This window comes from Genypterus blacodes, unplaced genomic scaffold (genome assembly GCF_046128005.1).
Source record: "Genypterus blacodes isolate CSIRO-AG114 ecotype Tasmania unplaced genomic scaffold, CSIRO-AGI_Gbla_v1 ptg000099l_1, whole genome shotgun sequence".
Classification (NCBI taxonomy): Eukaryota; Metazoa; Chordata; class Actinopteri; order Ophidiiformes; family Ophidiidae; genus Genypterus; species Genypterus blacodes.
In genome coordinates, this window is record NW_027466903.1 from 2,725,351 (window position 1) to 2,747,193 (window position 21,843).

Consider the following 21,843-nt stretch of genomic DNA (forward strand, 5'->3'; position numbering starts at 1 on the left):
CACACACACAACCACGCCAACCTGCTCTCCACCTTTTCGTTCTCGCCTCAGAAATGCAAAGTACAAATGATGTGTGAACAGGTTGTGTGTGTGTGTGTGCGTGCGCACATTTTCTGCACGACTGAGTAATGTCATGATGTCATGGCCGGGCTATGGGGACATTAATCACTCTGTGGCACTTTGCCTCAGCAGTTGGACCAGAATCAAGGAAGTGGTCGTGAAACGTTTTGGTTTCCAAAGAATTGAGAACTAACTGGAGGAACTACATGCAAGAGGTGACAAGACCAGGAAGACCTTTCTCTACAGTTTGAGTTCTAGTTCGATTACTCAGAAATGTGGAATTTACCATATATAGTAAGAGATGAAGCCAAGATTTCTGTTACTGTGAATCTGTTTGCCTTTGTTTGACTAATCTGTTTCTTGGGGTCACATTCCAAGTTCAGATACACGTTTAATACCAACATACGTACCACCAATTTTGCATTTGAGGGTAAAAAATGAAATATACTCACCTTTACCACTGATATGTTCTCGGAGACGAGCTTTTGCACAAAAAAAGATGTAATAACCAGGATGATGATGATCGGTACAGTAACAAGAACTCAAACAAACAAGGCTAATTTATGTTTATTGATTTAGTACAGAGATGAAGTGATTTATGTTAAATATATTAAAACCAAACACAGTAAATGGTAGTAAAACTTTACACTTTACAATTTTACAGTGTTGTAAAAGGTGATTCTTGTTAAACTATGGTAAATGTCTGAGTGTAGACCCCCCCCTTCATAATTCCTCGCTCTGTCAGTGCAGCCGCTCCTCTCCACTTTGCTCCGAGTGTCACACCGCATCCGATTACCAGCTAATCTTGTTGTTCTTGGTCGGGGTTTCCTTGTGCGATCCGGGCGGGAGATAGCGTGAGAGCTGATACGCCGTCCGTGCTCCTGTAACCCAAGTCCACCATTTATCCACTGATGCCCCCCCCTCATTACCTGCCCTGTCCTCTGCTTATGGATCATTAGCAAAGTGTCTAGAGCCGTTGAGCAAGACTGTGTGACAAATGGCTGAGAAAACAATGATCCGCACTGTTTGTTTCCTCAGCAGAAAACCAAAACAAGGGCTTTTCCATGGAAGCCGTTAAACAGGAAGAACCTGCCATTAACGCTCATTGTATTATTAGTCTCATCCATTTCTACAGATGTTTGTCTTATTTCCACACGAAAGCAACCAAGTGCAGCAAGATTATTTCAGCCTCAGTCTCCAAAATGAATCAGCTGTGTTTAAGTCGCTGTCGTGACCTTAAAATGTTTTTTATTGGAAATGGGTTTGAATCCGGATTGGAAATTGGTCTGGCTGGGTTTGGGTTCATGTTTCGGGTTAATTACTTGTTGGGTTTTCTCCTGTTGCTTACTTGTGGAGTTCGAGTCCTGGAAACAGAAATTTGTCTTTGCTTCGTGCCAGGCCGAATTGGAATTAACGGATTAACGATCAGGTTTGAATAACAACCATTACAGTGTTATTTCGAGGTCGGTCAGGTTCAAAATTCCATGATGGAGCTTAAGTGTGACTGAACTGACAGATTATGAATATTTGTCATAACTGACTGAATCATTGATGGAAACGACAAGGCTAAAACGACAGTGTTCAGTGAGGTGGACAGACAACCACCTCACTGAACAATGTTTTCTGTTGTTTCTCATTCAGTCATTAATTTCTAGATGTTCTGGTGTGAATTCCATTGAAACAACTTCACAGCAGCCACATTTCTATTTATATATGACAGCAGCAGACAGATTTTTGTTGTATGTGCTAAATGTAGTCGAGGCATATTTTGTGGTATAGGTGGAGGGGTGTATGTGTGTGTGGAGGGAGGGGTGGGTATTCACACCTGCCACGCACTGGGTGACCACCATTTCCTCTTGTGCTACTGACAGCACAGTGTGTGTTGTGTATGTATTGTGTAGCTGTTTGAGCTGCAGCTGAGCGTATTTGTCGCTCTGACTTGGTTAAAGTGAGAAACTGACTCTTTTTGGGCACGAGCCTTTAAAAGCGTCTGGCTCACACTTAGAAGCAGCAGGCTTGAGTGAGAAATGTGTGAAAAGATATATTTTCAGTTCCTGTGGCATCTCTGTATGTGTAAGTGGGTTCTGCAGGAAAAGTGGAACAGGTTGTGTGTGTGTGGGGGGGGGGCTCGGGAGTATGTGAACATGCGTAGGTGAGAATAACCCCCAACCTCCCAACCACACCTATTTATAGAGCTGCGTCAGCTCAAACTGAAGTAGGAGCCGCCTGCCAAAAGAGGAGCAAAGACACCGCTCCAAGCAGTACAAAGTGCAATGCTTTACTACATGTACACACGTCCCTTACCACAGTGGAAGAATACTCCCAAGTAATAGCCACCGTAGCAGGAAATATACTCACATTGGAGAAGATCGAGAAGGTCTAGGAAGGAAGAGTGAAGGAGGAAGAAAAGATAAAAGAAGAAAGGCAGGAAATAGAAAGGAAAGTATCAATGTAGGAGATTAAGTCAAATCTCAGGAGGTCAATAATAAATCAGAGATTATAAATCAATGTTGCAAAAAGAAAAAGAAAGAATCAGTTGATATTTACACTTTGAAGCTGCATAGAAATCTATGTCACAAGGTCATTTCCCTGTGAATTTAAGAAGAGGTAAGTAGTTTAGTATACCAATGTTGTGTGCATATACGTACTTAACATTTTACTGGTTTGGTCTTGACCTGTGTGCAGTTCAATGTCAAGAAACCATGATGCGGTAATGTCAGACGACAAGCAAAGGTGACGGAGGAGTGGATGGAAGACGCCATTACACTCTCGCTCCCTCTCACTGTATCTCTCCCTCTCTGTCTCTGTCTTTCTCTTTGTTTCGCTCTTTCCTCTCCCTCCCTCTCTCTCTCTACCTCTCCCTTCCTCCCCCTCGTAACCTCCACCCACTCCTGCCCTTCTTCTCCTCCACGGTAGCGAAGTCGGCAAGCCACTTCAAGGAGCTCTTCAGAATGCTCCTCGCCGACGCACCCCTCTCTCTTACTCCTTCACAGGAAGTTGTGGCTGAGGTGTTGTCGTCAAACTACTAGAAAAATTGTTTTCTTTCCGTTTAGTGTATGTGCAGATTATTAGAGGCGCACCTGTCCTCCTGTTTTTAATGAATCCACATCAAAGTCAAGGCGCTCTTATCGGTTTCATCTGTTCAGTTTTACACCATAAAAAGAGATGCAGATAACGTCGGGACCTACAGAGAGACTTCGATAAGTTTGGTAGAGAATTTCACATTTGTTGAAGTGTATGTTGAAGATGTATGATGGTCCCTCTAAACGATTTCTTATCGTTTCTGGTGTTTTCTTATGTTTGTGTACTTCATTCACACGTCATTGAATTAAAAGTCAGTAGGAAAAAAAAACAAAATTGGATAAAAAATGACTGCGGTGATCAAAACAGAATACCTTTTTTGAAATAACGGCACCTGCCGTCATGTCGCAGCTAAAGCAGATTCCCGGCGTTGGTGTTGGTGTGCCAGAGGGAGGCGGAGGAGGCGAGCGTCAGATCAATCAAACAAACAGCGCCCCCCGACTGCGGCGGCTGATATTTCATTCACTGGCGGGGTTGAGGTGTTCCTGCTCCATCTGCTCCTGCTCCTCCCCCCTCAACCCGACCGGCATCGTCGCTGCCACCTCAGCCGCTGTCTGTCAGCGGCTCTGGTCCCCGCAGGTGATAACAGATTAAACCTATTCCATTTCATGCCTCAGGCTCCCAAATACAATCCATGTGGGGCTCCTCGGGGCCCCCGCGGCTCCCCGCCAGCCTGAGGTGGAAAGCTGGCAGCGTCCGCCCCAGTCCACTGGGCTAAGCCACTGAGATGAAGGCCTACAAGATTACCAGGCCATCTGAGGAAATTACTGTGTGTGAGTGTCAGAATGTGCATGTGACAGTCGGTGTGTGTGTGTGTGTGTGTGTGTGTGTGTGTGATAGGGTTATGTCAGCTTAGATGGTCGGCGTGCTGTATTTCACACCGTATTGCCTTCTCTCTTTCACTTATTAAATGTATAAAGTTTAGGAAGCATCTCGGCAGCGTAATTAAGACAGAATACGCCAAACGATGGTCAAACTGAATTTAAACATGATACATCCTCTCACCTTTTAACATGTAACGGGTCTGGATTCAGTCTCTTTTCCAGTGAAGGCTTCAGTTATTTAGTCTGTTATAGAGACGGGAGGCTGATCCCTGCAGTGAAATCATTAATCGCTCCCACAGAATATTGAGTTTGTCACCGTTGACGTGTTTGCGGTGCAGCCACATCTCTGTCCTGCGGTGTTGATGTCTTATTTCACACAGTTAGGAAATGTCAGTTGGACACCGGCAAGGTTCTGCCCTGGCCACATTCCTGCTCTCCTACAAGGAACGTTGTCGGCAGAGGAAATGAGAGAAATCCAGCTCTTGCTGCGCTTCCTCAAACAGTGGTCTTCCTGGACTCAGGAAATGGAAGGCCCCCCCTGGTGTGTTCAGGTAGCCCTGAGTGACCGACCTCTTGTCTGTGCACACACAAGTGTCATGACGTGAAGAGAAAACGCTTTGGAATGGAGCGCCATTCTTCATCTGCTGTGCTTTCACTCTTCCTCGCCCTCATATCTACAGCCTCATCGCTCCTGACTTATCCTCACAATTTGTCTTGAACTACGCGTCGATGGTGGTAACAGATAGGCAATGATAATGCCCCAAACACAGCACCCGCTGCTGCGCCATTGCTTAATCGAAGCTGTAGTCAAAACCACAGTATTTCCATTTTGGTGATCGTCATGTTTTTGTAAATGTCCTCTGCAAATTAACAAGAATAAAAACCAACTTCACTTTGTAGCACTGAAAAAATCTGATGCATCAGTTTTACTGTCTGATGTCAAGCTGCATATTGTTATATATAATTACGATCAAGCGAATGGCATTTTGAAGACCACGAGTAGAAGCCACTCGACATTCTTGTACCCTCCCCCTCTCTTTAGGTTTAAGTCTGAAAGGATATAACAATGCTCCTATGCATGCTAAGGACACTGCTGGCAGTAAGAAAATGTGTGGAACAAGGGGTGAGAATGTTTAAATCCCTGAAAATAGTCAAATTAAGATAACGTGTGGTTCAGTTATGTTTCAAGTTAAGCATCGTCTAGTGTGGCATGTAGGCATATTTGTTTACTATAATGAAGTACTGTAATAATTCAGTTTTCAGTTTTTTGGTGTAGCTGCTTTAATAAAAATAAATTGTATGCATTTCATTTACAAGTACACATATTGTTTAAAAAAAAAAAAATTCAGTAAATGTTTTCACATATCTATTAGTTCTTTCTGAAGGAACAAATGTTAGTCACTCTATTGAAAACATAAACACAATTCTGAACACAAAAAATGTTGTTCTACTTTACCAACCTGAGACTGAAAACCCTCATAGATAGATAGTATTCTAAAAGTGGATTCTGATCATAGGGAAGACTTACAATTTCTTGAAAAATTCTATCAACCAACAAGAAGCTCACAGAATACATTTTGTTAGATCAAAAATGAATATGGAAAATTCGGAAGATTAACAAAGCATTGTTTCTGGCATCATACATACCTTTGACAAAAATATATGCATAGTTTTCCTACATCTTTTCCTTCATTAAACTGAAACCCTGTCACATTGGATATACTGTCAGGGCAGCTACTAAAGATCCTAATGTATTGTAGACCCCAGCTGGGAAATTTACATTAATTTGAAAACTACACAAAGACAGCTCAACTTTGAAGTGATATGGATACATGTTGATTATTTTGATTTATGTGAATTGTAACACAAGACAAATTTCCCAGAGATTAAATTTCAAAACAATATGGTGGATTTTATTTAAGAGGTTAGCGATAACATTTAGCATTTGAATTGGTATGAATATTTTTTTTGGCGCATCTGTCCATGTTAGTTTAGTATCCTTGGTTAGCTTGACAAATCAATGAGCCTTGTGATTAAGTTGGCTGTTATCACCAACTGATTTCATTCTGTCCAGCACAGTATCCTGGGACACAGAAACACCTGTTCAAGTTTCCAACTGACCAAGTTGTCTATTACTGTGTACATGGACAGCCATACCTAACCCACTCTTGTTAATCTGTCTGGTTGTTATTATTATTATTGTTGTTGTTGTTATATGGCGCTGAACTTTTTGTTCCAATGTGTCCAGTCATTTTCCGATTGGTCATCAGCACTGGCACTACTGCTGGCTTGACAGTAGCCATGATAACACCACCAGGAAGGACACAGTGATGAGGCTGATCTTATGACTGATTCCACTGGAAATTTCTACAAGAAAAAAATAAACAAAAAATATTTTAGTTCAGGAATAATTATTTCTATGTGAAAATTCTAATGACACAGCAGTAAGTATAGCTTACGTATGCCATCCACGATAATGGAGTCTGTCACAATGTTGAAGCCTGTGACGCTTGAAGCTATATTCAACACACATACATCTGCGATCTGAGTAGCATTCGGAACAGATGTGGTATTAAATACCAGGGTGATGTGGTTAAAGATTGATCCAGGACTGTAAAAGGAAAAAAAATATTAATGGAAATGTTTAATTTTTCTTACATTTTATTGAAGAAATGACCCATTACCTGAATGAGTCCACACCCAGGGTTTTGAAGGAGGAGAATTTTTTTTTGTATTCCGGTGAAAGCTATAAAAACAAAACAAAATTATAGGCTGGTCAATTTCCAATGGTTATCCAATTGTTTATCCCTTGTTTTGCAGAGAAACTCACAGTGCCCTTTATCAGTGTAGCTCGAGTGTTTAAAGCCTGAGAGGATTGATTCAACAACTCTGATGAAAAAATTTCGTTGGATTGAAATGACAGCTGCCATGTTCCGAGTGCTGCTGTAGTAGTAGCAGTGGTTGTAGTAGCAGTGGTTGTAGTTGCAGTGGTTGTAGTTGCAGTTGTTGTAGTAGCGGTTGTTGTAGTTGCAGCGGTTGCAGGTGCAGGAGTTAATACAGAAAATTTTGAAAGAAAATAATTACAGTCAAACAAATGCCTTTCCCAAAAACATTCTGTAGTTCCGAATTTTGAAATGTTTCAAATCCAAAGTAGTGATACACAGCGGAAGGGAGTGATCATCAAACAGTAAAAGATTTCTTTTGTTTGGTTTCTGAACCTTTTTAAACATCAAACTACTTTTGTTTACCACTTTCATTCATCAGAACAGGAGATTATAGGATTTGATACTGATGAGGCAAAAGGAAATGGTACTTATACTTACCAAGTACTTCGAAGGAGTTAGGAACAATTGTGACGTTGAGGTTGTTTTTATTCACAGCATCTACTAAGGTGGCCACAACGTCATCACTTTGTGGAACTGCGCCAACAGAGGAGTTGAACTCAATGCCTATATCAGCTACAGTGTTATTGAGCATTTGTTTTTCTGACTTCAGGCTGCATCACAAAACCAAAAATGAATACATCACAGATGAATTGAAATGATGATAAATGACAATGGTGATAATTATGCAAATTTCTCATTTAATGTTTCATGACATTGAAAGCTGTAAAATATATGAAGTATTACCTGAGACCTCTACGAGTACAGCGTGTGAAACGTCTTGGAAATCGCCCTCTATAGACTTTATTACACTACAAGAGGAAAAGAAAATGAAAAGTGCTTTAGGAGTCTGTTATTATGTTATTGTAATATCACAATATACCAATAATAATTATAATCACAGTATAATATGACATAAACCAAAGTTGAATGTAATGTATTTTCAAATAAGCTTTCCCAATTCAATTTTTTTGAAACTTTCACTGTTTCTGTCAGCGAAAGCTGGAACATATTGCACAGCAAGCTGAGTTGCAATAACATAAACAGCAATGGGCGGTGGAGCCGTTGTTGTGGGTGGAGCCGTAGTTGTTGTGGTTGCAACTGTAGTGGTGGTTGTGAGTGCAGCCGTAGTTGTTGCTGTGGTTTCATAATTAGTGCTGGGTGCAGCTGTAGTTGTGGTTGTGGGTGGAGCCGTAGTTATTGTGGGTGCAGCTGTGGCTGTTGTGGGTGCAGCTGTAGTGGTGGGCTCAGCCGTAGTGGTTGTGTGTGCAGCCATAGTTGTGGTTGTTGGTTCTGCTGTAACTTTTGGTGCAGTCGTAGTGTTTGGTGCAGGCGTAGTGCTTGTTGCAGCAGTTGTGGTGGATGTAGGTGCAGCTGTTGTTATTCTGGGTCCAGCCGTTGTTGTTGTGGGTGCAGCCGTGGTGATGGTTGTGGGTGCAGCTGTAGTTGTTGTGGGTGCAGCTCTGGTAGTGGTTGTGGGTGCAACTGTAGTTGTTGTTGTGGGTGCAGCTGTAGTTGTTGTGGGTGCAGCTGTAGTGGTGGTTGTGGGTTCAGCCGTATTGTTTGGTGCTGCTGTAGTGTTTGTTGCAGCCGTAGTTGCTGTTATGTTTGCAGCTGTAGTTGATGGTGCAGCTGTAGTCCTGGTTACAAAAGTAGTTGTCGAGGGTGGAACTGTGGGTGTGGGAGCGGCTGTAGTTGCAGTGGGTTCAGCGGTAGTGTTTGGTGCTGCAGTAGTGGTGGTTTTGGGTTCAGCCGTATTGTTTGGTGCTGCTGTAGTGTTTGTTGCAGCTGTAGTTGCTGTTATGTTTGCAGCTGTAGTTGTTATGGTGCAGCTGTAGTCCTGGTTACAACAGTAGTTGTGGAGGGTGACACTGTGGGTGTGGGTGCAGCTGTAGTTGCAGTGGGTTCAGCTGTATTGATTGGTGCTGCTGTAGTGTTTGTTGCAGCCGTAGTTGCTGTTATGTTTGCAGCTGTAGTTCTGGGTACAACAGTAGTTGCCAAGGGTGGAACTGTGGGTGTGGGTGCAGCGGTAGTTGCTGTGGGTTCAGTTGTATTGTTTGGTGCTGCTCTAGTGGTGGATTTGGGTTCAGCCGTATTGTTTGGTGCTGCTGTAGTGTTTGTTGCAGCCGTAGTGGCTCTTATGTTAGCAGCTGTAGTTTTTGGTGCAGCTGTAGGACTGGTTACACCAGTAGTTGTGGAGGGTGGAACTGTGGGTGTGGGTGCAGCTGTAGTTGCTCTGGGTTCAGCTGTATTGTTTGGTGCTGCTGTAGTGGTGGTTTTGGGTTCATCCGTATTGTTTGGTGCTGCTGTAGTGTTTATTGCAGCCGTAGTTGCTGTTATGTTTGCAGCTGTAGTTCTCGGTACAACCGTAGCTGTCGAGGGTGGAACTGTGGGTGTGGGTGCAGCTGTAGTTGCAGTGGGTTCAGCTATATTGTTTGGTGCTGCTGTAGTTGCTGTTATGTTTACAGCTGTAGTTGATGGTGCAGCTGTAGTCCTGGGTACAACAGTAGTTGTCAAGGGTGGAACTGTGGGTGTGGGTGCAGCTGTAGTTGCAGTGGGTTCAGCTGTATTGTTTGGTGCTGCTGCAGTGGTGGTTTTGGGTTCAGCCGTATTGTTTGGTGCTGCTGTAGTGTTTGTTGCAGCCGTAGTTGCTGTTATGTTTGCAGCTGTAGTTGTTATGGTGCAGCTGTAGTCCTGGTTACAACAGTAGTTGTGGAGGGTGACACTGTGGGTGTGGGTGCAGCTGTAGTTGCAGTGGGTTCAGCTGTATTGATTGGTGCTGCTGTAGTGTTTGTTGCAGCCGTAGTTGCTGTTATGTTTGCAGCTGTAGTTCTGGGTACAACAGTAGTTGCCAAGGGTGGAACTGTGGGTGTGGGTGCAGCGGTAGTTGCTGTGGGTTCAGTTGTATTGTTTGGTGCTGCTCTAGTGGTGGATTTGGGTTCAGCCGTATTGTTTGGTGCTGCTGTAGTGTTTGTTGCAGCCGTAGTTGCTCTTATGTTAGCAGCTGTAGTTTTTGGTGCAGCTGTAGGACTGGTTACACCAGTAGTTGTGGAGGGTGGAACTGTGGGTGTGGGTGCAGCTGTAGTTGCTCTGGGTTCAGCTGTATTGTTTGGTGCTGCTGTAGTGGTGGTTTTGGGTTCATCCGTATTGTTTGGTGCTGCTGTAGTGTTTATTGCAGCCGTAGTTGCTGTTATGTTTGCAGCTGTAGTTCTCGGTACAACCGTAGCTGTCGAGGGTGGAACTGTGGGTGTGGGTGCAGCTGTAGTTGCAGTGGGTTCAGCTATATTGTTTGGTGCTGCTGTAGTTGCTGTTATGTTTACAGCTGTAGTTGATGGTGCAGCTGTAGTCCTGGGTACAACAGTAGTTGTCAAGGGTGGAACTGTGGGTGTGGGTGCAGCTGTAGTTGCAGTGGGTTCAGCTGTATTGTTTGGTGCTGCTGCAGTGGTGGTTTTGGGTTCAGCCGTATTGTTTGGTGCTGCTGTAGTGTTTGTTGCAGCCGTAGTTGCTGTTATGTTTGCAGCTGTAGTTGTTATGGTGCAGCTGTAGTCCTGGTTACAACAGTAGTTGTGGGGGGTGACACTGTGGGTGTGGGTGCAGCTGTAGTTGCAGTGGGTTCAGCTGTATTGATTGGTGCTGCTGTAGTGTTTGTTGCAGCCGTAGTTGCTGTTATGTTTGCAGCTGTAGTTCTGGGTACAACAGTAGTTGCCAAGGGTGGAACTGTGGGTGTGGGTGCAGCGGTAGTTGCTGTGGGTTCAGTTGTATTGTTTGGTGCTGCTCTAGTGGTGGATTTGGGTTCAGCCGTATTGTTTGGTGCTGCTGTAGTGTTTGTTGCAGCCGTAGTTGCTCTTATGTTAGCAGCTGTAGTTTTTGGTGCAGCTGTAGGACTGGTTACACCAGTAGTTGTGGAGGGTGGAACTGTGGGTGTGGGTGCAGCTGTAGTTGCTCTGGGTTCAGCTGTATTGTTTGGTGCTGCTGTAGTGGTGGTTTTGGGTTCATCCGTATTGTTTGGTGCTGCTGTAGTGTTTATTGCAGCCGTAGTTGCTGTTATGTTTGCAGCTGTAGTTCTCGGTACAACCGTAGCTGTCGAGGGTGGAACTGTGGGTGTGGGTGCAGCTGTAGTTGCAGTGGGTTCAGCTATATTGTTTGGTGCTGCTGTAGTTGCTGTTATGTTTACAGCTGTAGTTGATGGTGCAGCTGTAGTCCTGGGTACAACAGTAGTTGTCAAGGGTGGAACTGTGGGTGTGGGTGCAGCTGTAGTTGCAGTGGGTTCAGCTGTATTGTTTGGTGCTGCTGCAGTGGTGGTTTTGGGTTCAGCCGTATTGTTTGGTGCTGCTGTAGTGTTTGTTGCAGCCGTAGTTGCTGTTATGTTTGCAGCTGTAGTTCTCGGTACAACCGTAGCTGTTGAGGGTGGAACTGTGGGTGTTGGTGCAGCTGTAGTTGCTGTGGGTTCAGCTGTATTGTTTGGTGCTGCTGTAGTGGTGGATTTTGGTTCAGCCGTATTGTTTGGTGCTGCTGTAGTGTTTGTTGCAGCCGTAGTTGCTGTTATGTTTGCAGCTGTAGTTTTTGGTGCAGCTGTAGTCCTGGTGACACCAGTAGTTGTCGAGGATGGAACTGTGGGTGTGGGTGCAGCTGTAGTTGCAGTGGGTTCAGCTGTATTGTTTGGTGCTGCTGTAGTGGTGGTTTTGGGTTTAGCTGTATTGTTTGTGCTGCTGTAGTGTTTGTTGCAGCCGTAGTTGCTGTTATGTTTGCAGCAGTAGTTGTTGGTGCAGCTGTAGTCCTGGGTACAACAGTAGTTGTGGAGGGTTGAACTGTGGTTGTGGGTGCAGCTGTAGTTGCTGTGGGTTCAGCTGTATTGTTTGGTGCTGCTGTAGTGGTGGTTTTGGGTTCAGTCGTATTGTTTGGTGCTGCTGTAGTGTTTGTTGCAGCCGTAGTTGCTGTTATGTTTGCAGCTGTAGTCTTTGGTGCAGCTGTAGTCCTGGTTACAACAGTAGTTGTCGAGGGTGGAACTGTGGGTGCAGCTGTAGTTGCAGTGGGTTCAGCTGTATTGTTTGGTGCTGCTGTAGTGGTGGTTTTGGGTCCAGCTGTATTGTTTGTTGCTGCTGTAGTGTTTGTTACAGCCGTAGTTGCTGTTATGTTTGCAGCAGTAGTTGTTGGTGCAGCTGTAGTCCTGGGTACAACAGTAGTTGTCAAGGGTGGAACTGTGGGTGTGGGTGCAGCTGTAGTTGCAGTGGGTTCAGCTGTATTGTTTTGTGCTGCTGTAGTGGTGGTTTTGGGTTCAGCTGTATTGTTTGGTGCTGCTGTAGTGGTGGTTACGGGCTCAGCCGTATTGTTCTGTGCTGCTGTAGTGTTTGCTGCAGCTGTAGTTGCTGTTATGTTTGCAGCTGTAGTTGTTCGTGCAGCTGTTGTCCTGGGTACAACAGTAGTTGTGGAGGGTTGAACTGTGGTTGTGGGTGCAGCTGTAGTTGTTGTTGTGGGTGCAGCTGTAGTTGTTGTGGGTGCAGCTGTAGTGGTGGTTGTGGGTTCAGCCGTATTGTTTGGTGCTGCTGTAGTGTTTGTTGCAGCCGTAGTTGCTGTTATGTTTGCAGCTGTAGTTGATGGTGCAGCTGTAGTCCTGGTTACAAAAGTAGTTGTCGAGGGTGGAACTGTGGGTGTGGGAGCGGCTGTAGTTGCAGTGGGTTCAGCGGTAGTGTTTGGTGCTGCAGTAGTGGTGGTTTTGGGTTCAGCCGTATTGTTTGGTGCTGCTGTAGTGTTTGTTGCAGCTGTAGTTGCTGTTATGTTTGCAGCTGTAGTTGTTATGGTGCAGCTGTAGTCCTGGTTACAACAGTAGTTGTGGAGGGTGACACTGTGGGTGTGGGTGCAGCTGTAGTTGCAGTGGGTTCAGCTGTATTGATTGGTGCTGCTGTAGTGTTTGTTGCAGCCGTAGTTGCTGTTATGTTTGCAGCTGTAGTTCTGGGTACAACAGTAGTTGCCAAGGGTGGAACTGTGGGTGTGGGTGCAGCGGTAGTTGCTGTGGGTTCAGTTGTATTGTTTGGTGCTGCTCTAGTGGTGGATTTGGGTTCAGCCGTATTGTTTGGTGCTGCTGTAGTGTTTGTTGCAGCCGTAGTGGCTCTTATGTTAGCAGCTGTAGTTTTTGGTGCAGCTGTAGGACTGGTTACACCAGTAGTTGTGGAGGGTGGAACTGTGGGTGTGGGTGCAGCTGTAGTTGCTCTGGGTTCAGCTGTATTGTTTGGTGCTGCTGTAGTGGTGGTTTTGGGTTCATCCGTATTGTTTGGTGCTGCTGTAGTGTTTATTGCAGCCGTAGTTGCTGTTATGTTTGCAGCTGTAGTTCTCGGTACAACCGTAGCTGTCGAGGGTGGAACTGTGGGTGTGGGTGCAGCTGTAGTTGCAGTGGGTTCAGCTATATTGTTTGGTGCTGCTGTAGTTGCTGTTATGTTTACAGCTGTAGTTGATGGTGCAGCTGTAGTCCTGGGTACAACAGTAGTTGTCAAGGGTGGAACTGTGGGTGTGGGTGCAGCTGTAGTTGCAGTGGGTTCAGCTGTATTGTTTGGTGCTGCTGCAGTGGTGGTTTTGGGTTCAGCCGTATTGTTTGGTGCTGCTGTAGTGTTTGTTGCAGCCGTAGTTGCTGTTATGTTTGCAGCTGTAGTTGTTATGGTGCAGCTGTAGTCCTGGTTACAACAGTAGTTGTGGAGGGTGACACTGTGGGTGTGGGTGCAGCTGTAGTTGCAGTGGGTTCAGCTGTATTGATTGGTGCTGCTGTAGTGTTTGTTGCAGCCGTAGTTGCTGTTATGTTTGCAGCTGTAGTTCTGGGTACAACAGTAGTTGCCAAGGGTGGAACTGTGGGTGTGGGTGCAGCGGTAGTTGCTGTGGGTTCAGTTGTATTGTTTGGTGCTGCTCTAGTGGTGGATTTGGGTTCAGCCGTATTGTTTGGTGCTGCTGTAGTGTTTGTTGCAGCCGTAGTTGCTCTTATGTTAGCAGCTGTAGTTTTTGGTGCAGCTGTAGGACTGGTTACACCAGTAGTTGTGGAGGGTGGAACTGTGGGTGTGGGTGCAGCTGTAGTTGCTCTGGGTTCAGCTGTATTGTTTGGTGCTGCTGTAGTGGTGGTTTTGGGTTCATCCGTATTGTTTGGTGCTGCTGTAGTGTTTATTGCAGCCGTAGTTGCTGTTATGTTTGCAGCTGTAGTTCTCGGTACAACCGTAGCTGTCGAGGGTGGAACTGTGGGTGTGGGTGCAGCTGTAGTTGCAGTGGGTTCAGCTATATTGTTTGGTGCTGCTGTAGTTGCTGTTATGTTTACAGCTGTAGTTGATGGTGCAGCTGTAGTCCTGGGTACAACAGTAGTTGTCAAGGGTGGAACTGTGGGTGTGGGTGCAGCTGTAGTTGCAGTGGGTTCAGCTGTATTGTTTGGTGCTGCTGCAGTGGTGGTTTTGGGTTCAGCCGTATTGTTTGGTGCTGCTGTAGTGTTTGTTGCAGCCGTAGTTGCTGTTATGTTTGCAGCTGTAGTTGTTATGGTGCAGCTGTAGTCCTGGTTACAACAGTAGTTGTGGGGGGTGACACTGTGGGTGTGGGTGCAGCTGTAGTTGCAGTGGGTTCAGCTGTATTGATTGGTGCTGCTGTAGTGTTTGTTGCAGCCGTAGTTGCTGTTATGTTTGCAGCTGTAGTTCTGGGTACAACAGTAGTTGCCAAGGGTGGAACTGTGGGTGTGGGTGCAGCGGTAGTTGCTGTGGGTTCAGTTGTATTGTTTGGTGCTGCTCTAGTGGTGGATTTGGGTTCAGCCGTATTGTTTGGTGCTGCTGTAGTGTTTGTTGCAGCCGTAGTTGCTCTTATGTTAGCAGCTGTAGTTTTTGGTGCAGCTGTAGGACTGGTTACACCAGTAGTTGTGGAGGGTGGAACTGTGGGTGTGGGTGCAGCTGTAGTTGCTCTGGGTTCAGCTGTATTGTTTGGTGCTGCTGTAGTGGTGGTTTTGGGTTCATCCGTATTGTTTGGTGCTGCTGTAGTGTTTATTGCAGCCGTAGTTGCTGTTATGTTTGCAGCTGTAGTTCTCGGTACAACCGTAGCTGTCGAGGGTGGAACTGTGGGTGTGGGTGCAGCTGTAGTTGCAGTGGGTTCAGCTATATTGTTTGGTGCTGCTGTAGTTGCTGTTATGTTTACAGCTGTAGTTGATGGTGCAGCTGTAGTCCTGGGTACAACAGTAGTTGTCAAGGGTGGAACTGTGGGTGTGGGTGCAGCTGTAGTTGCAGTGGGTTCAGCTGTATTGTTTGGTGCTGCTGCAGTGGTGGTTTTGGGTTCAGCCGTATTGTTTGGTGCTGCTGTAGTGTTTGTTGCAGCCGTAGTTGCTGTTATGTTTGCAGCTGTAGTTCTCGGTACAACCGTAGCTGTTGAGGGTGGAACTGTGGGTGTTGGTGCAGCTGTAGTTGCTGTGGGTTCAGCTGTATTGTTTGGTGCTGCTGTAGTGGTGGATTTTGGTTCAGCCGTATTGTTTGGTGCTGCTGTAGTGTTTGTTGCAGCCGTAGTTGCTGTTATGTTTGCAGCTGTAGTTTTTGGTGCAGCTGTAGTCCTGGTGACACCAGTAGTTGTCGAGGATGGAACTGTGGGTGTGGGTGCAGCTGTAGTTGCAGTGGGTTCAGCTGTATTGTTTGGTGCTGCTGTAGTGGTGGTTTTGGGTTTAGCTGTATTGTTTGTGCTGCTGTAGTGTTTGTTGCAGCCGTAGTTGCTGTTATGTTTGCAGCAGTAGTTGTTGGTGCAGCTGTAGTCCTGGGTACAACAGTAGTTGTGGAGGGTTGAACTGTGGTTGTGGGTGCAGCTGTAGTTGCTGTGGGTTCAGCTGTATTGTTTGGTGCTGCTGTAGTGGTGGTTTTGGGTTCAGTCGTATTGTTTGGTGCTGCTGTAGTGTTTGTTGCAGCCGTAGTTGCTGTTATGTTTGCAGCTGTAGTCTTTGGTGCAGCTGTAGTCCTGGTTACAACAGTAGTTGTCGAGGGTGGAACTGTGGGTGCAGCTGTAGTTGCAGTGGGTTCAGCTGTATTGTTTGGTGCTGCTGTAGTGGTGGTTTTGGGTCCAGCTGTATTGTTTGTTGCTGCTGTAGTGTTTGTTACAGCCGTAGTTGCTGTTATGTTTGCAGCAGTAGTTGTTGGTGCAGCTGTAGTCCTGGGTACAACAGTAGTTGTCAAGGGTGGAACTGTGGGTGTGGGTGCAGCTGTAGTTGCAGTGGGTTCAGCTGTATTGTTTTGTGCTGCTGTAGTGGTGGTTTTGGGTTCAGCTGTATTGTTTGGTGCTGCTGTAGTGGTGGTTACGGGCTCAGCCGTATTGTTCTGTGCTGCTGTAGTGTTTGCTGCAGCTGTAGTTGCTGTTATGTTTGCAGCTGTAGTTGTTCGTGCAGCTGTTGTCCTGGGTACAACAGTAGTTGTGGAGGGTTGAACTGTGGTTGTGGGTGCAGCTGTAGTTGCTGTGGGTTCAGCTGTATTGTTTGGTGCTGCTGTAGTGGTGGTTTTGGGTTCAGTCGTATTGTTTGGTGCTGCTGTAGTGTTTGTTGCAGCCGTAGTTGCTGTTATGTTTGCAGCTGTAGTCTTTGGTGCAGCTGTAGTCCTGGTTACAACAGTAGTTGTCGAGGGTGGAACTGTGGGTGCAGCTGTAGTTGCAGTGGGTTCAGCTGTATTGTTTTGTGCTGCTGTAGTGGTGGTTTTGGGTCCAGCTGTATTGTTTGTTGCTGCTGTAGTGTTTGTTACAGCCGTAGTTGCTGTTATGTTTGCAGCAGTAGTTGTTGGTGCAGCTGTAGTCCTGGGTACAACAGTAGTTGTCAAGGGTGGAACTGTGGGTGTGGGTGCAGCTGTAGTTGCAGTGGGTTCAGCTGTATTGTTTTGTGCTGCTGTAGTGGTGGTTTTGGGTTCAGCTGTATTGTTTGGTGCTGCTGTAGTGGTGGTTACGGGCTCAGCCGTATTGTTCTGTGCTGCTGTAGTGTTTGCTGCAGCTGTAGTTGCTGTTATGTTTGCAGCTGTAGTTGTTCGTGCAGCTGTTGTCCTGGGTACAACAGTAGTTGTCAAGGGTGGAACTGTGGTTGTGGGTACAGCTGTAGTTGCTGTGGGTTCAGCTGTATTGTTTGGTGCTGCTGTAGTGGTGGTTTTGGGTTCAGCCGTATTGTTTGGTGCAGCTGTAGTGTTTGTTGCAGCCGTAGTTGCTGTTATGTTTGCAGCTGTAGATGATGTTGCAGCTGTAGTCCTGTTTATAACAGTAGTTGTGGAGGGTGGAACTGTGGGTGTGGGTGCAGCTGTAGTTGCAGTGGGTTCAGCTGTATTGTTTTGTGCTGCTGTAGTGGTGGTTTTGGGTTCAGCTGTATTGTTTGGTGCTGCTGTAGTGGTGGTTACGGGCTCAGCCGTATTGTTCGGTGCTGCTGTAGTGTTTGCTGCAGCCGTAGTTGCTGTTATATTTGCAGCTGTAGTTGTTCGTGCAGCTGTTGTCCTGGGTACAACAGTAGTTGTCGAGGATGGAACTGTGGGTGTGGGTGCAGCTGTAGTTGCAGTGGATTCAGCTGTATTGTTTGGTGCTGCTGTAGTGGTGGTTATGGGTTCAGCCGTATTGTTTGGTGCTGCTGTAGTGTTTGTTGCAGCCGTAGTTGCTGTAATGTTTACAGCTGTAGTTGATGTTGCAGCTGTAGTCCTGGTTACAACAGTAGTTGTGGAGGGTGGAACTGTGGGTGTGGGTGCAGCTGTAGTTGCAGTGGGTTCAGTTGTAGTTGTTTGGTGCTGCTGTAGTGGTGGGAGGCAGTGGCTCAGTGGGTAGTGCTTCCGCTTGGGAACCGGAGGGTCGCCGGTTCGAGCCCCTGCCGGGGTGCCCCTGAGCAAGGCACCGAACCCTCAATTGCTCCCCCCTTTGCGAAGGGTGGTAATGTAATGTAAGTCGCTTTGGATAAAAGCGTCTGCCAAATGATCGTAATGTAATAATGTAATGTAATGGTGGTTTTGGGTTCAGCCGTATTGTTTGGTGCTGCTGTAGTGTTTGTTGCAGCCGTAGTTGCTGTTATGTTTGCAGCTGTAGTTGATGGTGCAGCTGTAGTCCTGGTTACAACAGTAGTTGCCGAGGGTGGAACTGTGGGTGTGGGTGCAGCTGTAGTTGCAGTGGGTTCAGCTGTATTGTTTGGTGCTGCTGTAGTGTTTGTTGCAGCCGTAGTTGCTGTTATGTTTGCAGTTGTAGATGATGTTGCAGCTGTTGTCCTGGGTACAACAGTAGTTGTCGAGGATGGAACTGTGGGTGTGGGTGCAGCTGTAGTTGCAGTGGATTCAGCTGTATTGTTTGGTGCTGCTGTAGTGGTGGTTACGGGCTCAGCCGTATTGTTCTGTGCTGCTGTAGTGTTTGCTGCAGCCGTAGTTGCTGTTATGTTTGCAGCTGTAGTTGTTCGTGCAGCTGTAGTCCTGGGTACAACAGTAGTTGTGGAGGGTGGAACTGTGGGTGTGGGTGCAGCTGTAGTTGCAGTGGGTTCAGTTGTAGTTGTTTGGTGCTGCTGTAGTGGTGGTTTTGGGTTCAGCCGTATTGTTTGGTGCTGCTGTAGTGTTTGTTGCAGCCGTAGTTGCTGTTATGTTTGCAGCTGTAGTTGATGGTGCAGCTGTAGTCCTGGTTACAACAGTAGTTGCCGAGGGTGGAACTGTGGGTGTGGGTGCAGCTGTAGTTGCAGTGGGTTCAGCTGTATTGTTTGGTGCTGCTGTAGTGTTTGTTGCAGCCGTAGTTGCTGTTATGTTTGCAGTTGTAGATGATGTTGCAGCTGTTGTCCTGGGTACAACAGTAGTTGTCGAGGATGGAACTGTGGGTGTGGGTGCAGCTGTAGTTGCAGTGGATTCAGCTGTATTGTTTGGTGCTGCTGTAGTGGTGGTTACGGGCTCAGCCGTATTGTTCTGTGCTGCTGTAGTGTTTGCTGCAGCCGTAGTTGCTGTTATGTTTGCAGCTGTAGTTGTTCGTGCAGCTGTTGTCCTGGGTACAACAGTAGTTGTGGAGGGTGGAACTGTGGGTGTGGGTGCAGCTGTAGTTGCAGTGGGTTCAGCTGTATTGTTTGGTGCTGCTGTTGTGGTGGTTAGGGGTTCAGCCGTATTGTTTGGTGCTGCTGTAGTGTTTGTTGCAGCCGTAGTTGCTGTTATGTTTGCAGCTGTAGTTGTTGGTGCAGCTGTTGTCCTGGGTACAACAGTAGTTGTCGAGGGCAGAACTGTGGGTGTGGTTGCAGCTGTAGTTGCAGTGGTTTCAGCTGGATTGTTTGGTGCTGCTCTAGTGGTGGTTATGGGTTTAGCGGTATTGTTTGATGCTGCTGTAGTGTTTGTTACAGCCGTAGTTGCTGTTATGTTTGCAGCTGTAGTTGTTGGTGCAGCTGTAGTCCTGGGTACAACAGAAGTTGTCGAGGGTAGAACTGTGGGTGTGGGTGCAGCTGTAGATGCAGTGGGCTCAGCTGTAGTGTTTGGTGCTGCCGTAGTTGCTGTTATGTTTGCAGCTGTAGGTGTGGTTGTTAATTATATGGTTGTTTAGAGAAGACAAATTAGGAAGAAAATTTAATAGATTTCCCTTAATTAGGTCTTTTTGGACCTCTTTTTTGTGCCCTTCTTAGCCACCCATTGCTTATGCTCTTTTCTATAACTATCAAGTAGTCATAAAAAATTAACCTGCCACACACTCCCCGGATCAGCACAGCCTCTCTTTTTTTATTCGAAAAAAGAACCATCATCATTATTACCATCTGACAGGAGAACACAACATCTCCTCTATGCAGTGAGTGACACATTTAGTTCAAGTCACTTTTATTTGTATCGCCAAATATCACATACAATTTCTCAAAGTGCTCAACAAGCTCCCTCCAACTCAAGTCTAGAGACAGAGAGAGAGAGAGAGTCAGAGGGAGTTGAGAGAGAGCTTAAGTTCACATGAGGTGTGCCCTCTTTTTAGTTTAGTTACACCGTAGCTCTTACCCATTAAAATCAGCATTGTGGAGAGAACTGGTCCGACATCCATTCTGTTTTCTTTTAGATCTATAGAATGATGAAATATAAAACAATGCAAAGGCAGGACTTGCATGAAATTGTATTATGATTGTCTTTACTTTGCTAAAGATTTCGTCACCCGATGTTCAAAGTTGTTTTGTTTTAAACTTGAGGAAAATACAACATAGTGAGCATTTCTATTCACAATGCTCCTCACTGGGTACACGGAGGCACAAATCATCACATCAGGAAGAGCTGTACCTAAAAAGTAGTTTATCACTTTACTTCAGCAGCAGCAGTGCAAAAACACTTCCTGCATCAGAGGAGATAAAGAACCATACAATCAAAGTATCAAGAAGCTACAAGTTATCAAGCTTCATAGCTTAAAGACTACTTGGGTGCATGTTGAGATTTTCCGGCTTCCTAATTCTAATTCTAATTACACAGTTTGATGAAGTGTTGCTGTTTCACAATCAATTCAAAAATGAAATCAGATATATCACAACTTTGCAAATATATATACATGAAGCTTTATATGTGTGTTGTGTTTTATTTTATTGATAATTTAGTAGCAATGGATGAAATGAATAATTTAAGAAACAAAGATATACCTATACACCCACATTTACAAATCCACGTTTATATAACATAGTACATACTTATGACAAATAAGAAAAATAAGGTCTCCTCTATGTCATATGCTCCTTTTCGTTTTGTGTAATTATTCAGAGTCTTCTCATTGAATCCCTCTAACATTTGTGGCAGTTTTGAATGCACTTTACAGACTTTTATAGCAGCGACATCACATGACACAGATGATGAGTATTTCAAAAATTTCCTCACATCATCGCCAAGGAAAGGAAAGTCTAAATCCAAACATGCTCTCAGATTTCAATTGTTCATTATTGTCTCTTGGCTAAACTCCATGCCTGTTTAATGTTTCCCTTTTTTCGTGAGTTGAGTTTCTGCATTCCACCCACCTGCCGTGTTTCATACCTTGTTGAGGAAGTCAGTAGGGGTACCAAATGCATAAAGGCATATAAAACATGGATATGGATCAGAAATACAGCATAAATACAGTACTTAATACAAAACCAATTTTATTGTACAGTATGTGTACATGTTATGTAAACCAAACATTTAAACATCTCAATCTTTTCATCTTTTGATGTACAAAGTGTGACCTGTGACCAATTCATTCTAGTATAAATACATTATGGTATTTAATTTTGACGTAACACTTGTGGGTTTTTAGTGATGTCATTGGTGCTCAGTGGTCTATTCATGTGACATTTCTGTGCAATACTTTATTTACTTACAGAAAGAACTTGTAGCAGACTTGTTTTTCTGTTCTACAAGCAGTTAAAGAATTCATATTTATTTAAATTCCAGATAATGTCTGGTTGGGATTAGTTATTAATAATATTTTATCTAAGAAATGCCTCTATGATAACATGTCCTATCAATTATCAGACGGTGATTCTGATTGATTCATGCATGTGAACATCATAGTCTGACACCTCTATGCACATGTGTCTTACTCACGTTTTTGCCTTAATCTCAGCTCCTAATCGTTTTTGTTCATGTGAACGTAGTAACTGAGTTAAAAATTTGTTTATTTTAGCTTTGTTGTGCACCTCTGCTGTTGGAAACCATGGGCGTGTTTTGTCTCCGACATCAAACCCAAATCTGCTCGTGATGAAGCTGTCGTGTCACTTTTGTGCTTTTTGGAAAACTTGTTGACTCCACCTTCCTCCCCTCCTCTCCCCCTGCCTTCCCTTATCCAATGTCTCTCTCCCTCTCTCTCTTTCCCTGATAAACGTACATAATGCATGCGTTACACAGCGCCGAGCCTGAGTAAACCTGCTCTGTGCTGCTCCACAGCCACATACCAATTCCTCCATTGACCCTTTAAGCGTTGCAGATCACCTTATGAAATGACTGTGACCATAATTTACAACTTATTTAGTTGTTTACTTGAATCAGAAACCCAAAAGGAAAACGTGAAAATATAGATTTATTGCCTTCTTATGCACTCGAGCCTGGATGATCTGA

The 21,843-nt window shown here is 45.2% G+C and overlaps 2 long non-coding RNA genes across 2 annotated transcripts; both read right to left on the bottom strand.

The window, feature by feature from the left end:
• Positions 1-5,941: 5,941 nt before the first annotated feature.
• LOC143008187 (uncharacterized) lies at positions 5,942-6,724 on the bottom strand. The gene is made up of 4 exons (XR_012964562.1): positions 6,650-6,724; positions 6,425-6,576; positions 6,193-6,332; positions 5,942-6,100 (listed from the first exon to the last, which is right to left on the bottom strand). It is a non-coding gene; the product is annotated as an uncharacterized LOC143008187 (long non-coding RNA).
• A 623-nt stretch (positions 6,725-7,347) lies between these two features.
• LOC143008173 (uncharacterized) lies at positions 7,348-20,635 on the bottom strand. The gene is made up of 3 exons (XR_012964560.1): positions 20,448-20,635; positions 7,595-7,659; positions 7,348-7,461 (listed from the first exon to the last, which is right to left on the bottom strand). It is a non-coding gene; the product is annotated as an uncharacterized LOC143008173 (long non-coding RNA).
• Positions 20,636-21,843: the final 1,208 nt, after the last annotated feature.